The sequence below is a fragment of the Spermophilus citellus genome (assembly GCF_964194105.1).
Source record: "Spermophilus citellus genome assembly, chromosome: 3".
Classification (NCBI taxonomy): domain Eukaryota; kingdom Metazoa; phylum Chordata; class Mammalia; order Rodentia; family Sciuridae; genus Spermophilus; species Spermophilus citellus.
In genome coordinates, this window is record NC_138184.1 from 209,400,799 (window position 1) to 209,425,527 (window position 24,729).

Below are 24,729 nucleotides of genomic sequence, written 5' to 3' on the forward strand. Positions count from 1 at the left end.
GCTTATATAAAGGGACAGGAGATGGACACTGCAGGAGGAGGGGCCAGCAGGGCCAAGTCACAGAGGTGAGACTGTGACTCACTGCAGAAGCAAAGGGTGTTGACCGTTGTGGTCAGATAGGCAGGGAAGGGGACAAGAGGTAAGGCTCGGGAGGGGAGCAGAGGTCAGGACCCTCTTGTACGTCATGCTAGAGGGTCTGAAGTCTGTCTCGAGGGTCAAGAACCTCCAACTGACTTTTTGTGGGGAGAGGTCAGGGGCTGCTTTGATTTCTTTTGCACCTTGGGTGTTTATTGTCATCGTTGTTTTGGAGTTAGGGGTTGAACTCAGCGCCAAGCATGTGCTAAGCATGTGCTCCACCATAAACCATATCCTAGGCTTATACCTTGTGTTTATAGGGGAAACAATGAAATAATTATCCCTTTAATTTTCCATTAATAATACTTTATTTTTTAAAAATGGAATTAATGTTTTGAAAAGACTAATACTCTAGAAGGCTCTGGAATGGATTAACACTCCTACTTTACTTCATCCAGACTCTCCCAACAAACAAAAATTCAAAGGGGAGTTACAAATTAGGTTACAATTAGGGTCATGCCAGGCCCAGTGGCACACTCCTGTAATCCCAGCTACTTGGGAGTCTCAAGCAGGAGGATCACAAGCTCACGGCCAGTCTAAACATAGGGAGACCCTATCTCAAGATTTAAAAATAAATAAATAAATAAAAAGGACTGGTGATATAACTCCATGGGAAAGCATCCCTGGATTCAATTCCTGCTACTGAAAAAAGAGACAGAATAGTAGTAATAATAATTAGGCATTATTATTTTTATAATGCCTGATATTTAACTCCAAGTATAAAATATTTTGTAGTTTATGGCATACTTTGATTTCTTCCCTTTTGCATAGGATTACAAGAGAACTCTAAAACAGAGCAAAATCTGTGATATACAATATCAAATTCTGACAGTTTGGTTCTACTATCTTATTTTTAAAGCTTAATTTTAATTGTTCAGATTTATGAGGTATGCTGTAACAAGTTATATGTATATAATGTGCAATGATCAAAATCTGGGTGATTAGCATTTCCATCTGGTTAAACATTTATCATTTCTTTGTGTTTGGAGCCTACATATTCCTCTTTTCTAGAACTTTATAAAGTATATAATAAGTTATTGTGAACTACAGTTACCCTACTGTGCTGGAGAACTCTAGATCTTATTCCTCTTATCTACCTATATTTTGGCACCTGTTAGCCTATCTGTCTCTATCTCCCATGCCACACCCTGCCTAGTCTCTTTTTTTGGACATTTTATCATGGTTGTGGTGTGCAGATTGGACACAGGAAAGCAAACGTGAAAGTACAAGGACCAGTTCAGAGGATCCTGCAGTAATTTCAGAAGGAAATAATGAGGGTCTGGGCTTTCACAGAGGCAAGGGGGATCCAGAGAATGGAGGGTCCCAGAGATACAAAGGAGCTTCACCAAATTAACAGTGGTGGTCACCACAGATGGGACCTGAAGAGCCCACAGTGGCTCTAAGCTTTGGTGGGTGCGGGGTGATGCTGAGAGAAGGCTTGCTGGAGGGAGATAAAGAGTTCATGCTGAAACAGGAAGCTAGGACAGAACCCTTCCCTTCCACTGATAACTGCCTGTATATGATGGTGTTGGGGACTTTCCAGGTGCACCCCCAGCGACTATAGAGAGGATAGAGTTCCTAACATCCTGCCTGGCTTGTTAAGACCAAATCCATGGAGGCCAGGAGCTGCAGATGAGAGGTCTTCAGTACCTGCTGCCAAGCAGGGCCTGACAAGCTGTTTCCATGGAGACGCAGTGGCTTGCGCAAGAGGGAGTAGGAGTGTTGATCCATTCCAGAGCCTTGGGTCACAAGGCTGTAGCAGGCTAACATATAAACAGGAAAAAGACACGATCGATCAGAAAAGGATGTTCAAACCTATTGGCAATTAATTGGGGCTGTAGCACCTTAATTCTAATTTAAATCTAAAATTCAGAAGTATTGGCAGAACACACTTCATGATCCTGCTAGTTATTTTGGGTACCACTTAATGAGAACACAAGGAAGTGGATGCCAATTCAGGCTAACTCCAGAGGTACAGACATCCATCTTAAGCCCTTGTACATCCCTGGACACTAAGTGGCTGCATATCCCTTCTGAGTGTTTGGAGAAATAGGAAGAGATACAGGAAGTTAATTTATTTTGCATTCGCCATGCTAATGACAGTAATGTGGGAAACCTATGGAGCTCTTTGGAAAACTCAGGTGCTAGCAAAGCCCCAGACTGAATGCTGTTGTTCAGCAATTTGAGTAACAGGAAGAACAGAAAGACAACAGCAATGGAGCCCCGAATGTTTGTTATGTGTGTGCATTTTAAAATAGGCATAACATGAAGTTTACCATTTTGAACATTTTAAAGTGTACAATTCAATGGCATTAAAAATATTCACAGTTTGTGCTGGGGATGTAGCCCAATGGTAGAGAGTATGCTTAGCATATGCAAAGTCCTGGGTTCCATCCTCAGCACCACCTTAAAAAAAAAAGTTCATTGACAGTCTTTTGTATCCAACATTATTATCTACTTCCAAAACTTTATTATAAACCAAAACAAGAACTCTATAACCATCAAGCAACAACTTCCCCTTGGGCCCTGTCTTCATCCATTTTGTATCATTATAACAAAATGGGGACTTTATAAAAGAAAATAAGTTTATTTGGCTCACAGTTCTGGAGATTCAAGCATGGTGCTGGTGTTGTCTCCTTGGTCTGGTGAAGGTCTCCTTAAAAATAGCATCACAGTAGTGGAAGAGATCACATGGTGAGATAGGGAGCAAGAAACTGGGGAGGAATCAGGCTCAGTCTTTTTTTTTTTTAAGAGGAGAGAGAGAGAGAGAGAGAGAGAGAGAGAGAGAGAGAGAGAGAGAGAGAGAGAATAAATCTTTTTTGTAGATGGACACAACACAATGCCTTTATTTTTATGTGGTGTTGAGAATCGAACCCGGGTCCCACCTGTGCTAGGAGAGCACTCTACTGCTGCAGGCTCAGTCTTTTTATACCAACCTGCTCTTGCAGAAAACTAAACCACTTGCAAGACCCACCTTTGCAAGACCAACCTTACAGTGTGAATCCATCTGAAAGGTTAGAATCTCCCTAACCTTATTACTTTCCACTAGGTCTCACCACCTCACTGTGTATTAAGCCTCTAGTACATGAAACTTTGGGGTTCATATCCAGACCATAGCAGTCCCCAAAGATTTTAAACAACTTTGTTGTGCTGTAAAATCTCTGCAGGCAAGATGATGGTTTTTAACTGCTGTAAGTGAGAAAACTGGGTTGGTTTTGGTTTGATGAGTTCCCCTCAATTCAGGAATGGGAAAAGGTTGGCCAAAAGGTTCTCCTCCTATTGATGAGCTTGATAAGCATAATCTTTGGAAGAAGACTGATTATAAATATCTTAGTGACTGATGGAACTTATTAATCTTGACCTCCAAGGTATTTAAATGGCTGAAGGCAGTTCTTATGAAGAAGCCAGCAAAACTAAGTCAGGGCCACAGTCCCTCATAAAGATTCTACTGGAGGCAAACTTTGTCCCAAAGATAGTGGGACATAACTGTGAGAGGAATTATCTAGAATTAAATTCACTCTAAGTTACCAAATATGGTAATGCTTGGGAGGATGAGACATCAATCTGGTGGAGAAAATTGGCAATGACCAGAAGATCAGAACCTGAAATACCAAAAGTCTAATTACGTTTCTTTCACAAATCAAAACATTTTGGGTGGATGGAGAAAAGGTTTGGTGACTTTACTTGCTCATCCAATAAGCTCAAGGTATTTAGAACATGGTTCTTGGAGGTCAAGGCTTAGTCTGGTGTTCTCAGCTCCAGAGCAGCAACAACCCTCAAGTTCAAACAGATATATCACAGATACATTGTGTTAGTCACAAATGACAGCTAGAGAGAGAAGATGTGGAGTTGATTTAGTGAAAACTGCTTCACTACAATTTCAGTCTAAATCAAATGTGTTTGGGGAAATACTTTAATATGATATACTCCTGAGAACTGGAGCTCAGAGGAGGTTGACTAATTTACTCTCACCAAGAAAACCAGAGAAAGAACTAAAAATTAGTACCTGTGTTTCCTGATAACCTGGTCTAGTGGTTTATTTTGATCCGTATCTGTGGTATTCTGTGCTTGGAATGCACAAGGGAGATGGTTCTTGGAGGCCTTTGATGAGAGTCAAAATATAAGCCCCTCATCTCCAAATTCACCTGCAATTCAGTTTTCTTATTTCATTGATTTTCTCATCAGAACTCAAAAACTGAATGGAAGCTTGGAAAAACATTGTTAGCAGTCATGAAATGTTGAAGGCTATGAAGATAATACCTGGTGGAACGAGAAGCTCTACAGACCCACACTGAACAAAACAGTCATAACTGATGAAATAATTTTTGAAAACAACTATTTAAAGTCTCTGAAAATTGTCTTAAGGGCATAAAACAAATGGCGAAACATTTATTCAGGAAAATCTACTGCATCTCCAGAAAAGTGGGAGTCTATGGCAACTGGATCAAAAACTGTACTCTCTCTTCCACTCCCCTCCCACCTAGGTTAGTGTGATAGAAGTTCTAATCTAAGTATATGTGACTGGATAAACAGGGTATGTTCTCCCCAGTGACCAGTCAAGGATTTCCATATCTAATCCTAGATAACTCCATTTCATAAAGACTAAAGTGCAGCCAAGAGGAGGGGAACTCAATCCTTTCATCAACCCCCCACTTTTAGGGTAGAAACTCCCCCCCAGGTCCAATAGACTGATAAAACTGGGGCCTAAATTGTAACTCAGTTTACAGGTGGGTGGTGTACAGTGTCCACAAGGGGAAATACAAGCCAAGGAGATCAGAGGCTACTGTCCCCATCCAGATCTCTTCAAGAAAAATGGAACACTTTTCTAGACTGCCCCAAGTTCTAGAACAGAGTCTCAGAGATTTTTGCCTGAGAGAAAAGGTTCATGATAAGAACAGAGAGCTCTGAAGTAAGGGAGTTGATTTTATTTGGACTGTGGAGAAGTTAAAGCTGAAGATAATTTTTGAGAAGAATAGAGATTTTGGTGATAAGCAATTAATAGAACTCTGGTGGCTCCATGACAGCAATAAGCTAAGCTCTAGGTTGGCTAGTTTACCAGAGAAAACCAGGGAAAGAGAGAACTTTCTGAGCCTCCTGGGCTCAGAACAAACCTTAAAGACTGACCTCAAAAACTACCACTGCAAAGATGCTTAAATATAATTGGATCAAACTGTGTAGCAATTTATGTCTCAGAGCATTGTGGAAAATAATAGAGCATGTGAACATACTTTATATACAAACAGAGATATGAAAAATTGTGTTCTATATGTGTACTAAGAATTGTAATGCATTCTGCTGTCATGTATTTAAAAAATAAAAGCAATTTAAAAAAAAAGAAAATAATAGAGCAGTTAACTGGGAGCCAGTGGAACCTAACAGCTAGGGATCATAGTAACAGAGACAACTTAGAACAAGCAGGAATGGAGACAGTCAAAGAGAACTTTGTTAAATGTATTGTCATCCCAGAGTGACTGTGCATACAACCAAGCCTGTATCTTCTAAGGAGTAACATCAGAGGTTTTAGACCATGGGAGGTAGCATTCATTAAAACAATCTAAACAGTTGTCAAAGAAACAAACAGCAATTATCCCTAGCTTAATAGAATCAATAGTCAATATTGCTGCAATAGCAAAAATGTCCCTGAACCACATATATACATACGGGGAGAAAAAAAAAAAAGGAAGAAAGAAAATAAAGTCCAGTTTTCAACAAAAGGTTAGGAGACAGGGCAAAGAAACAATAAAATGGGTTGTGACTCACACAAGGGGCCCAGGGTGGGGTAGGGGAAGGACTCAATGGAAACTGCCTGTGAGAGGAACCAGATATCAGACTTATCAGATAAAGACCACAAAGTAGTTATATTATAAGTATGTTCAAAGAAATAAAGGAAATCATTCTTAAAGAAGAAAGGAAGATATGACAATTTCTTATTAGACATTATCAATACCAATAAAAGGATGGGAATTATTAATTATTTTATTCAAGAATCTTATGGAAATTCTAGAGTTGAAAAGTGCAATAACTGAAATGAACAACCACTTGAAGGATTCACTAGTAGATTGGGCTGGCAGAAGAAGCAAATTTGAATATATAGAGAGATTATTTGTTCTCAAGACAAGAGAATGCCAAGCATAATGATGTATGCCTATAATTCTAGTTTTTTGGGAGGCTGAGGCAAGGGGATCAAAAGGTCAAGGCTAACCCAAGCAGTTTAGCAAGACCCTGTATTAAAATAAAAAAAAGGTTTGGGGATGTAGCTCAGTGGTAGAGCATACTGGTTTCAATCCTCAGTACAAACAACCCAGAGAAATAATTAAGAAATATGGGGGAGAAAAAGTCTCAAAGAAATGTGGAACACTATTAAGCACATCAACATATGCAGACTGGGAGTACCGGCAGTGGGTGGGTAGGGGGATAAATTTGATGAAATAATGATGAAAATTTCTGGAATTTGATAAAATACATTAATCAACACATCCCAAATCAACTAACTCCAAGTACAATAAATACAAACAAATTCATATATCAAGAACTTCAAATACAGTTAACACAGAGTCCCACATCCAGATATACCAAAGAAAAAATATCAAAAGATAAAAAAGAAAATCTTGAGAGCAACAAGGTAGAACAACAAAACAAACAAACCCAGCCAACCTCATCATGCAAAAAATATACCCAAATAAGATTAACATCTGACTGCTCAACACAGACAATAGATTCCAGGAGGCAATGGAATGATTTCTTCAAAACTATAAAAAGAAAAAAAAAGTCAATTAATAATCTCATATTCAGTAAAGTTATCACTCAAAGCTAAAGATAAAATAAAAGCTTTCTAAGATAAACAATATGAGATGCTCTTTTTTGGGGAGGAAGATTTTCTGGTAGAGATATAGGGATAGAGATTGTTAAAAAGATATGGTCAAACCAAACATGAGCATAATGACTTGGAGAATAAAAAACCTTTAAAGTTCCTTGCAAATCAAAGATCCATTAGAGGAAGCTACACATTTCAAGATTTTAAAGTAATATTTTAACCTAGAAAGAAATTATTAAAGTGGTTTGTTTTTTATAGCAAGGTTCCAATTATTGATATAAATGACGTGCACTGCAGATGTTACCAGATATTTGGGGCAGGAAAAGCCATCTATTTACAGTCCCATAGATTTATTTTATTAGTGACATGTGTGGCTAGTTTTCCCTCTTCTTCCTTTCTCTTCTGAGCTTACTCTAGTGAGGGTACACTAGACAGCAGGTCAGTCATGAAAAGAAATATGGATGGAGATGAGCTTTGCTAGAGACGCAGGCTAGTGATTTGTTTTTGGTGCACAGATTTGTAAAAGGGAAATGATTTACAGAATGCCTTTGATGAAAATAGTCCCTTTCCCCTCTGTTTAGCTTCCAGAAATGCAACTGTCTAGTCTTTCAGTATGATTAAGTAGATTAATCCTTGAGGGAGAATGTGGAGGTAAATGAAGACTAGTTACAGCTGAGAGCAGTAATTTCCCTGAAGAGATTTCTGCACTCTGGTCAGATTGAAACCTTTTCTCCACTTTTTTCTATAACCGTTTTATTTCTTGTAGATGGACAGCATGCCTTTATTTTATTTGCTTATTTTTGTATGCAGGCTAAGGATTGAACCCAGTGCCTCACATGTGCAGGCAAGCACTCTGCCACTGAGTCCCAAGCCCCAGCCCCCATAACATTTATTTTTTAAATTTACTTTTAGGAGGTGCTGAGGATCAAACCCAGTGCCTCACATATGCTAGGCAAGTGCTCCACCACTGAGCTACAACCGCAGCCCCTTTTCTCCACCCTTGAACTTCCTTTTTGATGTTTTTTATATTCAACACCTCTGTTAGACTTACCAGATTATGACCACTAGCACTCATCATTTGCCACCCACTTTCTTAGCCCTTGAGAGTTTGACCTTCCAGAGGGTATTGCCACAGGGAACTCATGTTTCCAATTTAGAGTTCCAATCCCAATTGAATGGCACAGACAGCTTTTTGTCCATGGTTGTAGAATTTAAAAATATGGAAGAATATTTATTTGGATGCAGGAAAAAAAACATATCTTTTGATGTTTTTTGAGGACCACTTAAATTTTAGCAAAGGAAAGAAAACAGCATACGTGGGTTCTCTTTGGTGCTTACCTCTTGAACAATTGATTCAATGAAAATATAAAGAATGAAGTTAAAGGACTTCATTGTTAAAACTAAGAATTTGTACTTATAAGGGAAAAATGAGTTATTTTTAATCTCCAAGTAAATACTTTATTGTAGAGCAATTAAACACCCATGTCAGCTAAACTCTACCCAAAATTACCCTAGATTTCTGGATCCCCAGAGGGTTTTTTAAAAATGGTTATTATTGTTGTCTATTTTTTTAGGATTATTTTGTTATTTTCTATTTTAGCTAGGGCAGTTGTGAGTTTTCTGCATAATGAAACAATTTAAACTTAGGATACTAAACTTGTAATTTTTATTATGCAACTGGAAATAGTCATATACCTTTTCTACATTTATAGTATGATATTTAAAGTTTCTGGCTTAAAATTTACCAGTTGGGTAAGAGTGTTGATAAAAATCCCTTTGAGGAAATAATCTTTCAACAATAGGCCTCCCAGGGGACCTATCCACCCCACATGCCTGTCACCTCCACTTGGGTTATTAGTTGTTTGGTGATGAAGACCCCACAGTGAGTCAAGCCAAATAGTGTAAAGCATCCTTCTTCATTCTCCTTATCTCTTTTCTTCTTCCTCCTCTCCCTCTTTCCTCTGCTCTCTTTGTTTCTTCTTCTGCCTCTGTCCTTGTCCCTTTTCATGTCACCCATCTAATTTTTTTTCTTCCCTTTCTTTGCCACTCTGGCCTATGTTGGTAAGCTTCAATGACTCCCGATTTCCATTATCAAAATTTGTTTGCCAGTAGGATCCTCCTGGTCACATTAGCCCATGGTATGTCAACGAACACTTAATAGAAGCCAAGGAGTGAAAGAATCCCAGAGGAGGGAGATGCTGTGCCTAGGTCTGTGTTCCAAACTCCCCTTTGGCCAACTTCCATTTGTTTTGAACTGCCAGCTATTGTTTCCAGGCTGGGTCTCCTAGACTCTCAGATAATATTGGAGTTAGTGAAACTATGTCCAGTACTTGAAAAATACCTGGAAGATATCGTATATTTACCCACAAAAAATAAAACCTGAATAGATCAACTAGAATAATGATGGAAAGTTTCTTTCTTCCTTTTTTTTTTTTTGATGGGGGGAGGATAAGGGCTGGAAGGTGGGGGAGATTATGCCACACCACCTCATTGTGAAGACTCTATCCCAGACTAGGATGTTCTGATTGGTTGTGTGTTGTCTATGGAGTCCCCTCCTTCTGGAGTCCACAGGAGAGAAGGTGAGTCCAAACAGTATTTAGTTTGCAGCGATAAGACTTTGGCAATTTCCCCAACATCTCCAAACCCTGTTTACTTATCTGTATAAGAGAAACAATAATTTCTATTTTACAGGCTACTTGAAGATTCAAGATAATGTCTGCTAATCATTCATTAATATAATACCTACAGTAATAAATACTTAATTTATTTTTACAGAGGTAATTAATTTGTAGAAAGAAGTATTTCAAAGCATGTAACTCTTGGGGAAAAAAATGAATCTGGCCATTAAGAGGTTGGGAAGCATGCCCTTGACATAGGTCTACAAGGCTCTATCAAGTGTTCCTTAAGATCTTATGTCAATTCTAAGGCTCTGACTTGGGGATGTACAAGGAAGTCCCACATCCTTTGGGTTGAGGAGGATCGTATCTTGAGGGAGAAACTCAGTTTCCTGACGGTGCCTTAGTGATGATTCCTTTATGCTACCTGTTCTTCTGCTTGATTCCTCTGTGATCTTGACACAGCCCTGGCAGTGAGTTTTGAGAAGTACCAGGTCTGCTCCTGCATACCTTAGTGTCTAAGGCAACTTGGAATTTGGGGTGGGAAGAAAATGACATGGAGTGTCTTGGATGTGGAAAAGATGAGATAAATGAGAGGATTATCGGGGCTTGGGTTTCACCACTTGAAAGGGAGGCAATAGAATTTGTTTTCCTCCTTAAGAGAAAAGTACTGTCCTCTTCTCCTATCTCAGTCCCATAGGGACTCTTCTAAGAAATGATACTTTCTCCTAGGCCTCTTACTTGTTCCCTTTTTCTAGGGGAGGGCACTTTCTCTAGGCACTCCTAAGACAGAGAGATCAGTTGCCATCTTTCCATTATTGGGCATGGGTAAACCTCTATCAGGCAGAAGCTATCTGACATTTTCTAGATGTCCTGGGCTGCTGCAAAACTTTATTTGGTGGAGCATAGGTGGCCTGTAGGATCCAGCTTTTAAGCTCAATGTTCTACTGGGTAGGCCAGACTAACTTGGAGAATGTATTCTGTTTTAAGCTGAATTTATCCTTTATTATTTTAAAGGCTGTAAGAAGTTATTTTTTAAATGTTTTCCATCAGCACTTTTTTTTTATGTATTGTCCTTAACACCCTGAGGCTACTTGAAGAAGGATTTAAATTTCAAAGTCTAGTTTTCAAAGTCTGGTAAGTAAACAAAAAAGTTTCTCAACAACATCTTTAGGCAAGCACCCAAAGACCTCATTTCTGACATGGTGTTTGGGTCCCTCATAATTGTCCAATAGTACTGTAGTACTGTGCCTAACCACAATGTTTTAAAAATCATTTAAAAATACTCCTAGACACAAAGTTGCCTACCAATTTACTTGTTCTTCTTTATCATCATGTTTAGCAAAAGAAAGAAAGAAAGAGGTTTAAATGTGGAATTATTTGACTAGACTCTAAGCATATTAAATGTAGTAGGCTGTGTTGGGGATTCATACAACAACTAATTTGGAGACGGTTATTCACTGTTCTCCTAAGAGTATAAAAATGTCCAGAGGGATGGATAGAGAAGCAGAGGCTAGCATGCCTGGCCTCAGCTCTGCGGGAATTTAAAGGCTTTAAAATTCACTCCAGAATCCACTCAATGCAGCATGTTGAACTTGGTCTCTGCTACCTTCTTTTACTTCCATCATCTAAGGCTATGCACTCAGATGCCAAAAAATTTACTCATCTCTTTACCTGCTTGTGACCAACAGGAAAGTTTTGAAACAGGGTCAATAGGTCAGAACAGGGTCATTGTTATAACAAATGACTTCAAAATCTCAGTGGTTTGCTCCCACAAAACGTATTGGACTGCTCTTTCTGCAGCCCAATACACATGGGTACGAGCGGAGGTGGGGGGAACAGGTGATTAGTTCAGTCCCGTAATTGAGGGGCATAAGCTTCTTCCCTCCTGTGGTTATCTTCCCTGAGGTTCAAAAGGTCCTTATTATTCAGCCAGGGGGACAGAGAGCCTGAAGAGAATTGCACAGGAGACTTTTTAATGGTGAAACTAGAAACTGGCATCCACCACTTCCTCATTCCATTGACTGAAACTCAGCTAATGACGCTGCCCAACTTCCAGAGAGGCCGGGAAATATGGGCTAGCTGAATGCCCCGCTTAGAGTAGTTTCTGCCAAAGGGGGACACAGAAGGCTCCTTGGGGCATGCAGATAGTTCTGTTCTTGTGTATCATCCAAGGTGTACAAAGTAAATGTGCTCTCCTATTTCAGTTTACTTAATACCTAAGACCTATGTTTCATCTCTTGGTCAGTTTCTGGAAAAATTCCATCCACTAACAGAAGCACCAATATCATTATCACCACAAATCAGTCAAAACTGGGAACTTGTTCAATGCAGAGATGCTGATTGTAAATTGCCCTTGCACTTGCATTGCCTGTCCGTCTCTCTTCCTCTCTCCCTCTCTCCTTTCTTTTTGTGGTGCTGGGGACTAAACCCAGGACCTTACACATGCTAGGCCAGCACTCTACCACTGAACTACAACCCCATTCCTTTTCAATTTTACTTAGGGACAGGGTCTCACTAAGTTGCCCAGGCTACGCTTGAACTTGGGATCCTCCTGCCCCAGTCTCTAGAATAGCTGGGATTACGGGCATGCGCCACCACCACACCTGGCTCACATTACCTTTGTCATCCATCAGATGGTGCCCATGATGAAGCTGTCAGGTAATCTCCATGTGGACTGTCTAAACCAAACCTTGTCACAAACATCCCATGAGGAGAATCAATGTGTCACAAATATTAAAAGGACTGTCTTCAGATCCATCTTAATCAAGTAGGGCTGTTATCCCCAAGTACCATTAACTGGTAGTTTATAAACAACAGAAATTTGTATCTCACAGTTCCAGAGACTAAAAAGGTCCAAGATGAAGGCACTTGGAGTTTCGGTGTCTAGTGAGGACCTGCTTTCTGGTCCATAGGTGGAGCCTTCTTTCCATGTCCTCACGGGGCACAGAGGTAAGGGAATCTCTCTGGGATCATTCATGAGGGCTTTAGCTTCACTACCTAAGCACCTTCCAAAGGCCCCAGCTCCAAATACCAGTGTCTTAGGGGTTAGGTATAACTTAAGGCTCTTGGGAAGACATAACAGTCAGTCCACAGCAATACCTCTGCAAAAAAATATTTAAAACGTGTTTCTGTCTTTCTTGATCAGTGTGCTTTTCATAGTTGTCATGACTCTGTTACTGTCTGCGTCCTTTCTTCCTGTTTCTCTCATTAACCAATTTGCAAAGGCTGTTTCATGGTCCTGCCGTTTTAGAGACATCCATTTGTCCTCATTTACTCACAGGCTAGCATTCCCTTGGAGATTTTAGCTTCCTCAGATAATGTTTGTTCATCTTCTTACATAAGGCCGATAATGACATGGACTGTGCGAGGTAATGGTGGCAAGGTCCTGATGTGCACTCTGAGCTGTTTTCCCAGTGATTCTGGTAATTTCTTTTTTTTTTTTCTGATCCATCCATGTTTTCCTTTTATAATCCAAGTCATGTACTTATATGACTCCTGGGGTTCAAAGTACAGTCTTCATTCATGAATTTATTCATTTCTTTATGCATTCATTCATTCCAAAATATTTGTTGAGTACCTATCATGTCCTGGACAGTTTGCTAGGTGCTAGAGTCGGAGCAAAGAACTACTCCCATGGAGCTTATTGGAAAGATAGATTCCTTTTCCTTTTTGCAGGTGGTGGGGAGTGGTGGGAGTTGGATGGGGCGGGTACCAAGATAGAACCCAGGAACCTTAACCCCTGAGTCACATCCCCAGCCCTTTTTTATATTTTATTTTTATTGAGTTGCTTAGGGCCTTGATAAGTTGTTGAGGCTGTCTTTGAACTGGTCATCCTCTTGCCTCAGCCTTCTGAGCCACCAGGATTATAGGTGTGCACCACCTCACCTGGCCCCCGTGATGACTGTTCTAATAGAGAAAGGTGCAAAGTCCAGTGGACAAGGAAAAGGAGGACCCAACAGCCTTTGCAAATACTAAGGAAATAGCATTCGAACTGGGAGTTTCCTTCTCTTTCCCAGCTGCCAACTCTAGAAACAAAAGACTCTGAACCTTAAAGGATGACCGAGTTGAAAATAGAGGGACCCTGAGAGAAAGGCTTGCTTATGACATGACTAAGAAAGAAACTTCTATTGTGTTCACCTACCAATATTTTAGAGCTCGTATGTTAAAGCAGAAAGCTTTATTCTGGTTAATATGTCAATATACGACATTCAAGTAAACTGTGCAAACACAGGTGCGAGTGTCTAATAGAGAGTGCAAATATCAATAAATATTTGATAATGAAATAAGGACATCGTGGGGGAAGTTCAAGTGTTCTCCTGTTGCTAGAATATAAAATACGTGACCGGACAGATAAGCATGGGCCAATCATGAAGAACTTTGAATGCCACCCTGGAGAATTTTGGTTTAATCTTGTGTCAGAAAGGAAGCCAATGGAGAGCACAATCTCTGGAATAACAGGGTTTCTGCAAAACATGACACTTAAGAACCTGCTTTAATTTTCTCCAAACGTAAGATGCTAATCCATTGATGAAAGAACTTTAGATAAAGGACTAAAGATAAAGGGATTTAGAACTAGAAGGCATTATGGTCTGGTTCAATCTCACTTTAACAAATGAGGCCTAGAGATGTCAAGGACCTTTGCCAAGATCACCCAGCTGAAATTTGGCAGAGCTGGAGACTAGAAGGCTAGTCTCCTGTCACCAGCCCTACAGCCTTGCTCTTTCTACTGTACCACAGTGCTTCAAAGCAGTTGAGACCAGCTGGTGTGCCTGTTTTCAGTTGCCTAATGAAGACATTAGGGATTTGGAAGCAGGGTATTTTCCATGGATGGCCATCTTTTCTGTAATTCCTCATCTGGCTTGAACCAACCATTCTTTTGGATAAGGTCCATCTCTTCGGCATCAAATTTCCCTGGAGGACAATGAGGAATGTGCTTATTGGCCTGTGGGATGCCCTTGTACTTTCTGTGTTTTTGTTGAGAAGAAAGTAGCAGTGGTTTGAGCTCTTGTAAACACCGCCTGGTCCCTTGGCTTCTGGGGAGTTTGCTGGCTCGTGGAGAGTGACTGTGGTTCCGCTGGCCAGCGGACTGTCCTTCAGAGGTCAGATCCAAACATCTTCTTCAGCTCGTCTGCTTCAAGGGTGGGTCGGCCACCTATGGCTAACATTTTAACATCATTTTCTGTTCGTCAATTCACTGTTTCTGGTTTTCGTATATTGTTCAGCTGATCCATTATTGATTAAAACGACTGCTCCATATGCTCCCCGCGGCAATAGGACGTACATTTGTTTTTTAGTGAGAAGTAAGAGTGAAGGGCAACCTGCTGAGGCCCGTCTCAGAGAAGCAGGACATGTAGTCTGACTTAAGTAGGACTGGGTATTGTTGAGTTATTTTACAACTGGGGAAGCCAGAGCCCAAGCTGTGGGGAAAGGGAGGCCATGTGTACAAATGTCTCCAAGAAATCCAGGGGAAGATAGATTTCTGGATTTTTTTTTACTGTGGAGTTTGATGATCACTTTGTTCCTTGTCTTTTGGTTGTGTAACCTTTGCTTCCTTTGGATGTTGGTTGCTCCATTGATATCTTAGTTCATTATTAATAGAGGTATTAATCATAATGAGGTATTAATGAAGATTGTTCTCTCAGTCTTTAAGAATTAGCACCCAGGACAAGCTCTTGAGAAGGGAAAGTGCTTGGGCTTTGAAATTAGAGAGATGTTTGCCAATTATTAACTGTGAGAACTAGGCCAAGATGCTTCTTTGAGTCTCAGTCTCCTTATATGTAATATGGGAGAATAATAGGGTGATGTGGGGATAACATGCATAGTTAACATGTATAAAGCTCCTTTCTTAATGCTGGGGAGATTGAACCCAGGTGTGCTTTACCACTGAGCTACAACCCCTGCCCTTTTTTTTTTTTTTTTTTAATTTTGAGACATGGTCTTGCTAAATTGCTGAGGCTGGCCTGGAACTTGCAATACTCCTGTCTTAGCCTCCCACATTTCTGGCATTATAGGCCTTTGACACTATACCTGGTTAATTATTTCCTTTTTGAGTCCCTGAGAAGATCTCATTAATAGCATTCCTTTGCCCACTTCCCATCTCGGGCTGTAGTCCAGATGAGAGACCAAACAGTGAGCAGATAAAGAGGAGACTCTTGCCTTTACCGTAGGTGATATGTTCAGGTTGCTATAATAAGGTACCCAAAACGGGGTGGCTTATCAACAACAGACATTTATTTCTCACAGTTCTAGAGGCTGGAAGTCCAAGATGGGTGCCAGCATGGTCAGGTTCTGGTGAGGGCTTAGATACCAACTGTTAATTTCTCACTCCAGAAAAAGATTTAGAGAACGTTGGCATCTCTTTCATAAAGACATTAATCCCACTCATGAGGGTTCCACCCTCCTTAATCACTTCCCCAAGTCTGCACCTTCTAATACCATCACCTCATTGGGGGTTAGCTTAAATTTGGGGAGAGTTGTCATTAGTCCCTAATAATGTTGATTATTGATAAAGCTGTGAGAGCTAATAGGACTGCTAATTGATTTTCACAATTAGGTTTTACAATTCACTCCTTCATGGGTAACATTTTATCAGGATAGGCCTATTTCCCTGGGGTAGGGGAGTTTGGAAGGGGACCCTGCACCCCTACAGGAGCAGATCCAGGTGGTATCCTCACTGTGGGCAACGGATACCCATGAGGAAGAAGAGGGACCGTGCTGAGCATGCTCTGTGTATTTGCAAACTCACCAATCAAATTTAGTGATTCCTCTAAGGAAGAGGAAAAAGAAGAGGAGTAGGGGGAACTAAGACAGCCAAATCAGTATTTGCCTTCTTTTTCCCCTCACCTTCATGTGATGCCTGTTACTTTCCAGCCATTTCTGCTCATGGTGAGTGCAGGTGTCTGTGTGGCACTGAAGGCAGCCTCAGAGAGCCAAAGTCTGGAAGCAAAGTGTGCGGGAAGGGAGGGAACATTGGGTCAGATCTTTGGTTGAGAAAGGAGTGGACACTCGAATCCAGAAAGAAAAGTCTAAGTTCAGAGTCAGGGGTTAGAGGTCTGAAGGTAGGGTCAGGGTTCTAGACAGCAGTTGGAATTTCCAGGCAGGAGAGGAGTGTCCTAGGACCAAATCTCAAGAGGACGCGTGGGCAACAGCTGGAAGTCCAAGAACAAAATGTCAACAAGTTTGTCAACAGGCCCTTAGTGGCATCCAGGTCTAACCATGAGCCCCAGAGCTGCCTCTCGGTCCTGGCATTAGGTTATATACCCTCTGCTCCCATTTTTAATCTTTAATATATAAATATTTTTTGTGATTATAAAAATAATAATACTCAATATGAAAAGTAAATAAGTACAAAAATATACAGAAAATAAAACAAAATGAACCCATAGTCTCATCATAAGGAAAAACTGATGTTAACTTTGACTATATATTTAAAAAGTCTTTCTTCTATGCAGATTATTATGCAGTTAAGGTGATTCTGTCTATACATCTTAATTTTGCATGCTGAATTTTTCAATTACAATATAATCATCCCTCCATGTTATTAAGAGTTCTCAGTAATTAAATATCATTTAAAATGACATTTTCCCTGGTTTGAAGCACATCTGGACCAATCTCTACCAATTTATGAAAATCCTGAGGATCTGGAGAGACTTCCTTCTAAGGGTTCACCTTATTTCAGATTGGTGAACAAGGCATTCCCAAGGTCCCCCACGTGCCTGTGCAAGGCAGCCACTTGATCTGCTTGAGATTTCTCATGTTTCTAATCACTGTTGACAGAGGGGATCAAAGATGCCACCCACCACCACTAGTACAGAGGCAACAATTCAAAGCATAGGCTTTTAAAAATGCATCATGTCGTTACGTACTTCAAAGAACCACTGCATTAGTTTGCTCGGGCTGCCATAACAAAATACCACAGAATGGGTATTTAAATAGCACACATTTATTTCTTATAGTTCTGGAAGCTGGAAGTCCAAGAACAAAATGTCAACAAGTTTGGTTTTTTCTGTGTCCTCTCCCCTTGGATTGCACGTGGTTGCCTTTTGCTGGGTCCTTACATGTTTTTTTCCTGAGACAGCCCTGTTGTCTCTCTGTGGTCCAAATTTCCTCATGTTGTAAGAACAATAGTCATACTGGATAAGGGGCCACCCTAAAGACCTCATTTTCACTTAATTTCCTTTTTAAAGACTTTACAAATATGATTACATTTTGAGGTATCAGGGGATAGGACCTCAATACATACTGGGTTCGAAGATAGCACCACTCAGCCCATTACAACTATACCTCCTTAAAGAAACCATAAGTAGTCGCAGGCTTGAAATTCAGGGAAAAAGCCTAGCCACCAGATAGTAAACAAATTCTTCATCCCCTAGAAATACAGTGACATGATTATTGTAATTCACAACTACCAAGTACAGGAATATGCTCTTTCCCAGCATCCAAAGTCATCAATTGCACAAAACACCTATTTCCTGAAAGACAGGATGCCTCAGCCCCCAGAGAAGTCAGTGGAATTGTCCTGTGACTACAGAGCCCAGCAGGGCTAGAAGAATCCGCAGAGGTCTGAGAGAGTTATCGTGTAAGCCTCGTTCTCTAGAAAACCGGACTTCTCAAAGGGCTTCTGCTCCTTTATTTGTATGTTTTACGTTTATATTCCTTATCTTGGAACGCTAAAGCATATTACATATATGGTGATTTATTATGTTGTATTTGCAATCCCATTTCAGATGTGCTTATTATTTTCTTCCTTACCCAAAAGAGCATCATTGAAACTTAAAACAGAAACCCCTTTAGGCGTCACCACCCCCACCATCCCCACCACCCACACCTGAGTTCCAAATTTTGTGAAGACAACCTTTGGTAAGTTGTGTTACTCTTTTCTAAACCTTCCAGGTTTCTTCCTTCTGTTCTCTCTCCCTTTTGGAAGACTGTGCCTCCTTCCCTCACTGCTTTGGTCAGTGAAATGTGGGTAAGATGATGTGGGTCCTTCTGGGCAGAGTTTGGTTCACCATCTTTCTTTTCCCTCTCCATGACAACCAGTGATGTTTCAGATGATAGCTGCTCCATCAGCCTGGGCCTCGGAATGAAGAGAAGCTGGAGCAGAGCCACAGCTGACTTACAGTGGACAAGTAGCGTGAATGAGGCATATACTGTTGCTGTAAGCTGCTGACATTTGGGGGTCATTTGTTCTTGCAGCATAACCATAATTTTCATGATTGATATGCCACTATAACATATCATTTCTTTCACAAAAGACAGTAAAGCACAGCTTTCTATGACTCAGACTTTTAATGAGGGTTACTAAAAATGTGATAAGCCTAGATAGATGCTGATCAGTAATACAAGCCACTTCCTAGCTATGTGAAACCACCTCACTCCTCAGGTGGTTCACAGTTATGCTTCAATAATTCCATGACATGGATCTTTTAAATCAACAAGGAAGAGGCAAAATTAAGTGACTACTACTTAAGTAGATACTACATTCTTGTGGAATGTAAACTAAGTGGACAAAAAGAAGATTATGCTCAATACATAGATCAACCCACTCTCTTCTCTTATGGCCATTTTTCTTTAGTCTCTTTTCTCCTTCCTTTTCCTTCTTCATTTCTTTTTTAAAAATGTCCTTTCTTTATAATGCAAGTGATTGCAATAATAATTACAGATATTGGCCTTGGACAATGATAGAGCACATCCCCTTAGCATGACAAGGCCCTGGGTTTGAACCCCAGAATCACCACCACCAACAGCAAAAACAACAAAGCTATAGCTATTACTCATTGAGTGAGTTTAAGAAGGAGACAAATTCTAGGGTCCTTGAATACAACATTTGTCCAACCTTAAAGACAGGACCCAAACATTACTTTTTCATTTATCTACAATTATCCACATCTGGGTCATTTTAATTATAGACTAGTAGTGGCAGGGCTGGGGACATAGCTCAGTTGGTAGAATGCTTGCCTAGCATGCACAAGGCCCTGGGTTCAATTCCAAGCACCACAAAAAAGAAAAAGGAAAATAGATTAGTTTTTTGTGGTGGTAGAAATAGTAATAATAATTATTATTAACATTTATTGAGCATCTACATTGAGCTATGTTTTTGCATATGTTGTTATTTAATTCTTCACAAGAATGCAATGGGCTAAGTATAATTGTTATTATAATGCCATTTTGTAGCTAGGAAGAAGATTTAGAGATTAAGTTGAGTTTGGAGATTAACCACTATCCATTTATTCATTCAACATCTAATAAAATTATTGGATTCTGTGGGACAGACATTATTATAGACATAAGTATATGGTTGTGATGAAATTAGGTCCTATTTAAGATGCATGGTTCAATTTTTTTTTTACTATTTTCATAGAATGTGTCACATCTCAACTATCTGATTTTAGAATATTTTCAATATGCTGAAAAGAAACTTTGCATCCATCAGCAACCATTTCTCGTTCCAGCCTCCCTCTAGCCCCCCCCCCCAGCTCTAGCCCACCACTAATCTACTTTCTATCTCTATGTATTTGCCCATTCTGGACATTAAAGTAGAATCCCATGATTTGGGATTTTGTAACTAGTTTCTTTCTCTTAGCATAATGTTTTCATGATACATCCAATCGTATCCTGTATCTGTACATTATTTGTTTTTTATATGGATATACCACAGTTTGTTTATTTACTCTTCAGTCAAGGGACATAGATTGCTTTCACTTTTTGTCCATTGTAAATAATAACTGCTGTGGGGCTGGGACTATAGCTCAGTGACAAAGCTTTACCACTGAGCCACACCCCAGCCCCAGTTTTATAGTTTTTAAAAAATTATTGGTGCATTATAATTAGACAAAATAGTGGGGTTCATTATACCATATTTATAAATGCCCATAACCTAATCTGAACAATCTCATTCCCTAGTGCCTTCCTTTTCCCTCCCATCCTCCCTTCCCCATCTACTTCTCTACTGATCTCCCTTCTATTGTTGTTGTTATTATTATTTTAGTTAGTGCATTATAATTTATGTGTATATAAATTATGTATATAACATATTATATATATATATATAATTTTTATATGTGCAGGACTCATTGTAGTGTGTTCATACATGGACATAGCAATATTTGGTAGATATTGTACTTAGAACTTCCCTACATCCTTCCTTTCTCCCTCCCTCTCTATCCCTTTCCTCTACTCTATTGGTCTCTCCCTTCTTTTTGTGAAATCCTAGTTTTATAGTTTTAATTCTTACATTTAGGTCTATAATCCATTTTGAGTTAAACTTGTTTTTTTTTTTTTTTTTGGCATAGTGTTTGGAGGCTCCAGCTTCATTCTTTTACATGTGGATATCCAATGGTCCCAGCATCATTTATTGAAAAAAAGTTTTTCTTTCCCCATTAAATGGCACCCTTGTCAAGAATTCCACTGAGCTGGATGAAGCTGTGCATGCCTACAGATTCCAGCAACTCAGGAGGCTGAGGCAGGAGGATCCAAAGCTCAAGACCAGCCTGGGCAACTTAGTGAGAACTTGCCTCAAAAAAAGTGGGGGAGGTGTAGCTAAGTGGTGGAGCATCCCTGGGTTAAATCCCAAGTACCAGAAAAAAAAAATTTTAATTTTATTTTTTAGTTGTAATAGAATTTTATATTTATTTATTTCTATGTGATGCTGAGAATTGAACCCAGTGCCTCATACATGCTAGGCAAGTGCTATACCATTGAGCCACAGCCCAGCCTGAAAAAATTTTTTGATTGACCATAAATATGATGGTTTATTTCTGAACTTTAAATTCTGTTTCATTGATATATATGTGTATCATTACACCTTATATCTGATGACTGTAGTTTTGTGGTAAATTTTGAAATTAGGAACTAACCATTCATCTTCCCATTTCATTCTTTGTCTTCAAGGTGGTTGTGCCTATTTGGGGCTGTACTTCCATATGAATTGTAGAATCAGCTAGTCAATTTTTACAAAAAAAGAAAAAAAAGAAAAGTTGGGATTTTGATAAGAATTGCATTGGATTTCATTTTCAGATTCTTCAATGCTAATCCATAGAAATACAGTTGAGTCTCACATATTGATCTCGTGTCCTGTCATAATTCTGAACTTTTTTTTTTTTTTTGGTACTGGGAGTTGAACCCAGAGGTACTTCACCACTGACTAACACCCCCAGCCTTTTAAAATGTTTTATTTAGAAACAGGGTCTCACTGAGTTGCTTAGGGCCTTGCTAAGTTGCTGACGCTGGCTTTAATCTCACGATCCTCCTGCCTCAGCCTCCCTCGCCACTGTGTGCACCACTGGCACATTTCTGAACTTCTTGACTTTATATTTGTAATCATGATGCTTGACTACTTTCTCCATGTGAAGCATTGTGTTCGACACCATAGAAAACACCAAGATGAACAAGATACGGTCTTGGTTCTAAACCTCATAGCTGAATTTAAGAAATAAGACATAAGCCTCTTAAATAAACAATAGCCTGTTTTAGCAAGGTACAGAGAAGTACGTAGGAATTGCTAAATGAATGCTACAGATAGAGTTCTAGCAAAGTTCAGGGGGATGAGAGACAATTCAAGGCTGGAGAGGTCCAGGGGGAATATAGTAGGAAGGATTTGAGCTGGGTTTGAAAGGCCCACTATGGCCCTATTTCCATTCCTTCTTCCTCTCTTTCCTCCTTTAATTTTCTTGCTTCTTTTTCTCCCTGGCCCCTGCCCAACTTCTTTGAAAACATTAGTAGACACAACCGTGGTTCATTATCATTTCCCAAACCTGGCTGGTCATCAGACTCTCTTGGCAAGTCTTTTAAAAATAGATTCCAGAACCTCACCTCAGAACTACTGTATCATATTCTTCAGATGGTGTGGGCATGGACAACTGCATTAAAAATTTTATCTGATTTTCACTTTGGAACTTTCTGGATATAATTATAATAATTATCTCCATATGTGGGTCAATGCCTATCTTAATCCCCTTGTACCTCTGACTGTTTAGGATACTCACACATCTAGGAGACCACAAGGGACCTGGGTAAGAGATTATAAGTGGACCTATACAACAGCTCCTCCACTAACCAAAGACATCTTAACCAGTGCACACAATTCGGAGGGCTCACTAGCGTCCTTTGTGTTTATGAGGAAGGCTGATTACACAGAACAAACTTATTTTCCAACATTGAGAGAGATCCTTTTGCAATGCATGTCCATGATCCTCAGAGTCATGTATCCATTATCTGGATTTAATAAATAATATCGGCTTACCATATTTTCTTAATATTTTTAAATAAAGAAAACATTTTAGTTGCAAGAGAAGGCCCTTCCATCTCATCTCTCCCCAGAGATAACCAATCTCTTTTAAAGATGGTAGGAATCTTGTCCACGCATATGTTCATATTTTACATACACAATATATAAAATTTGAGAGTTTAAACATATACAAAGAGTATACATATTTTTCTGCAGCATGTTTCTTCAACACCATTTTGAGATTGATCCATGAAACACAGAGCCAACCCATTCTTTATAACATAGTAATATTATACTAGGAAGTACTATATTGTATCATCCCACTATGTGTGTATGTTTGTTTATTTATTTTTTTGTTTGTTTTTTGTACTGAGGTCCTTTTTATTTGTTTTTAAATTTTGAGATATGGTTTTGCTAAAGTTGTTGAGGCCTGGCCTCAAACTTGAGATCTTCTAGCCTCAACCTCCTGAGTTGCTGTGATTATAGGCATGAGCCACCCCACCCATATGTATAAATATTTTAGACTCTATTTTCTTATAAGTGGATAATTGCTATGTCTAGTTTTTTGCTATTTCAAACCATGATGCAATTCCTGTCCTTGTATGTCTCTTTGGACACATATGTGAGGATTCTTCTAGGGAATATATCTAGAATGAAAATTGCTAGCAAATAGGATATGCATATTCTCAGCTTTACTGGATTGCTTTCCAGGTTACTCTCTGTAGTAGCTGAGCCAATCTTTATGTTTACCAGAGATATATGATAATTTCTCCTGCCCCACATTCTAACCAATGCTGCTGAGTTAAGAACCAGTACACATACCTGGGTCCTACTTTAGTAGATTCTAATAGGGTAGCACCGGATTGTGGTTTGAAACTGGCTACACTTTCAAAGGATTATTGTTTATGAGGATGGCTGATTGCATAGAATGAGCTTTTATTTCCAAAGAAAATAAATTCTAAAACACATTATTGAGAGCCTCTCTGCTCCATGTATGTGTGTATGACTAATAGGTCAATAGGCCCACAGAGACTCTGGTATTTCGTTGGTTGCATTTAGAGCTTTAAGGAAAGAAGGGTGGAAAAGTACTAATGCCTAACATACCTTGCAGATGGATTCGTTTAATTAATCAATTTATTTATTTTTGCCCTACTGGGGATTAAAGCCAGGTCCTCATGCATGCTAGGCCAGCGCTCTACCTCTGAGCTATTTATCTCCAGCCCTTTATTTTGAGACGGGGTCTCACTAGGTTACCCAGGCTACCCTTGAACTTGTGATCCTCCTACCTCAGCCTCCGGGATCACTGGCGTGCGCCACGGTGCCTACTGCAGATGCACTTTAATACCACAGCAACGTGATTTATCAGTCCTCGGGGTGGTACTTAATCTACGGTCCTGCCTCTGCCAGCGAGGCCGATGGGAGGTGGGCCCTTTCTGGAAGCGGACCTGCCTCTGACTAGCATACGGGTGGGCGTCGGTTGTCAGGGCTTGCGTCTGTGCGATCGCTTAGGGCAGGACGCTTGTCAGCGCTGTCTGCCAGCCTGCTGGGTGGTGTCACTGTGTGGAGCATTTGTGGCTTTTTTCAAAGCCCCGAGGAATCTGAGAAGCAGTGAGGGGAATGATGCATGAAAACAAAAGGCAGTGGAAAGAGTGACCAGCCAGCAGGCTCCGGCAGGCGGAACGCTCTGTCCTTGTTATTACTGATTCACGAAAAGGCCGCCGGCTTCCTGGCAGGGGCTGGAAGGTAGAGGCTGCCTGAGAAAACAGGCACCAGAGATGGGGACGCTGGGGCCTGGATTCCGACTCCCCAGCGTCCCCATCTTCCAGTGGCAGCCACACGGTGAGGGTAGGGAACCCTGGGCCCCTTAGTGGAGCCTGGCCAGGCTTTTCCTCTCTCCTGGATGATTTCCCAAGAGGTTTTCCTCCCACTCACAAGCT

The 24,729-nt window shown here is 40.1% G+C and overlaps 1 protein-coding gene and 1 long non-coding RNA gene across 7 annotated transcripts in view; one reads left to right on the forward strand and one right to left on the reverse strand.

Moving 5' to 3' along the window:
• Positions 1-24,729, forward strand: part of LOC308643752 (uncharacterized protein) — a 160,071-nt gene that overhangs the window by 116,185 nt on the left and 19,157 nt on the right. The window contains exon 3 of one of the 6 annotated variants that reach the window (XM_081283908.1): positions 4,321-5,178. The exons of 4 other annotated variants lie outside the window; for them this stretch is intronic. The gene's annotated coding sequence lies outside the window, so the exon portion shown is untranslated. Of the gene's footprint in view, positions 1-4,320; positions 5,179-24,729 lie in introns of those variants that run through there. One more of the 6 variants, XM_081283895.1, reaches the window with a different exon arrangement.
• LOC308643753 lies at positions 1,777-24,244 on the reverse strand. Its single transcript, XR_014020803.1, has 3 exons — positions 24,079-24,244; positions 2,735-2,871; positions 1,777-1,898 (listed from the first exon to the last, which is right to left on the reverse strand). It is a non-coding gene; the product is annotated as an uncharacterized lncRNA (long non-coding RNA).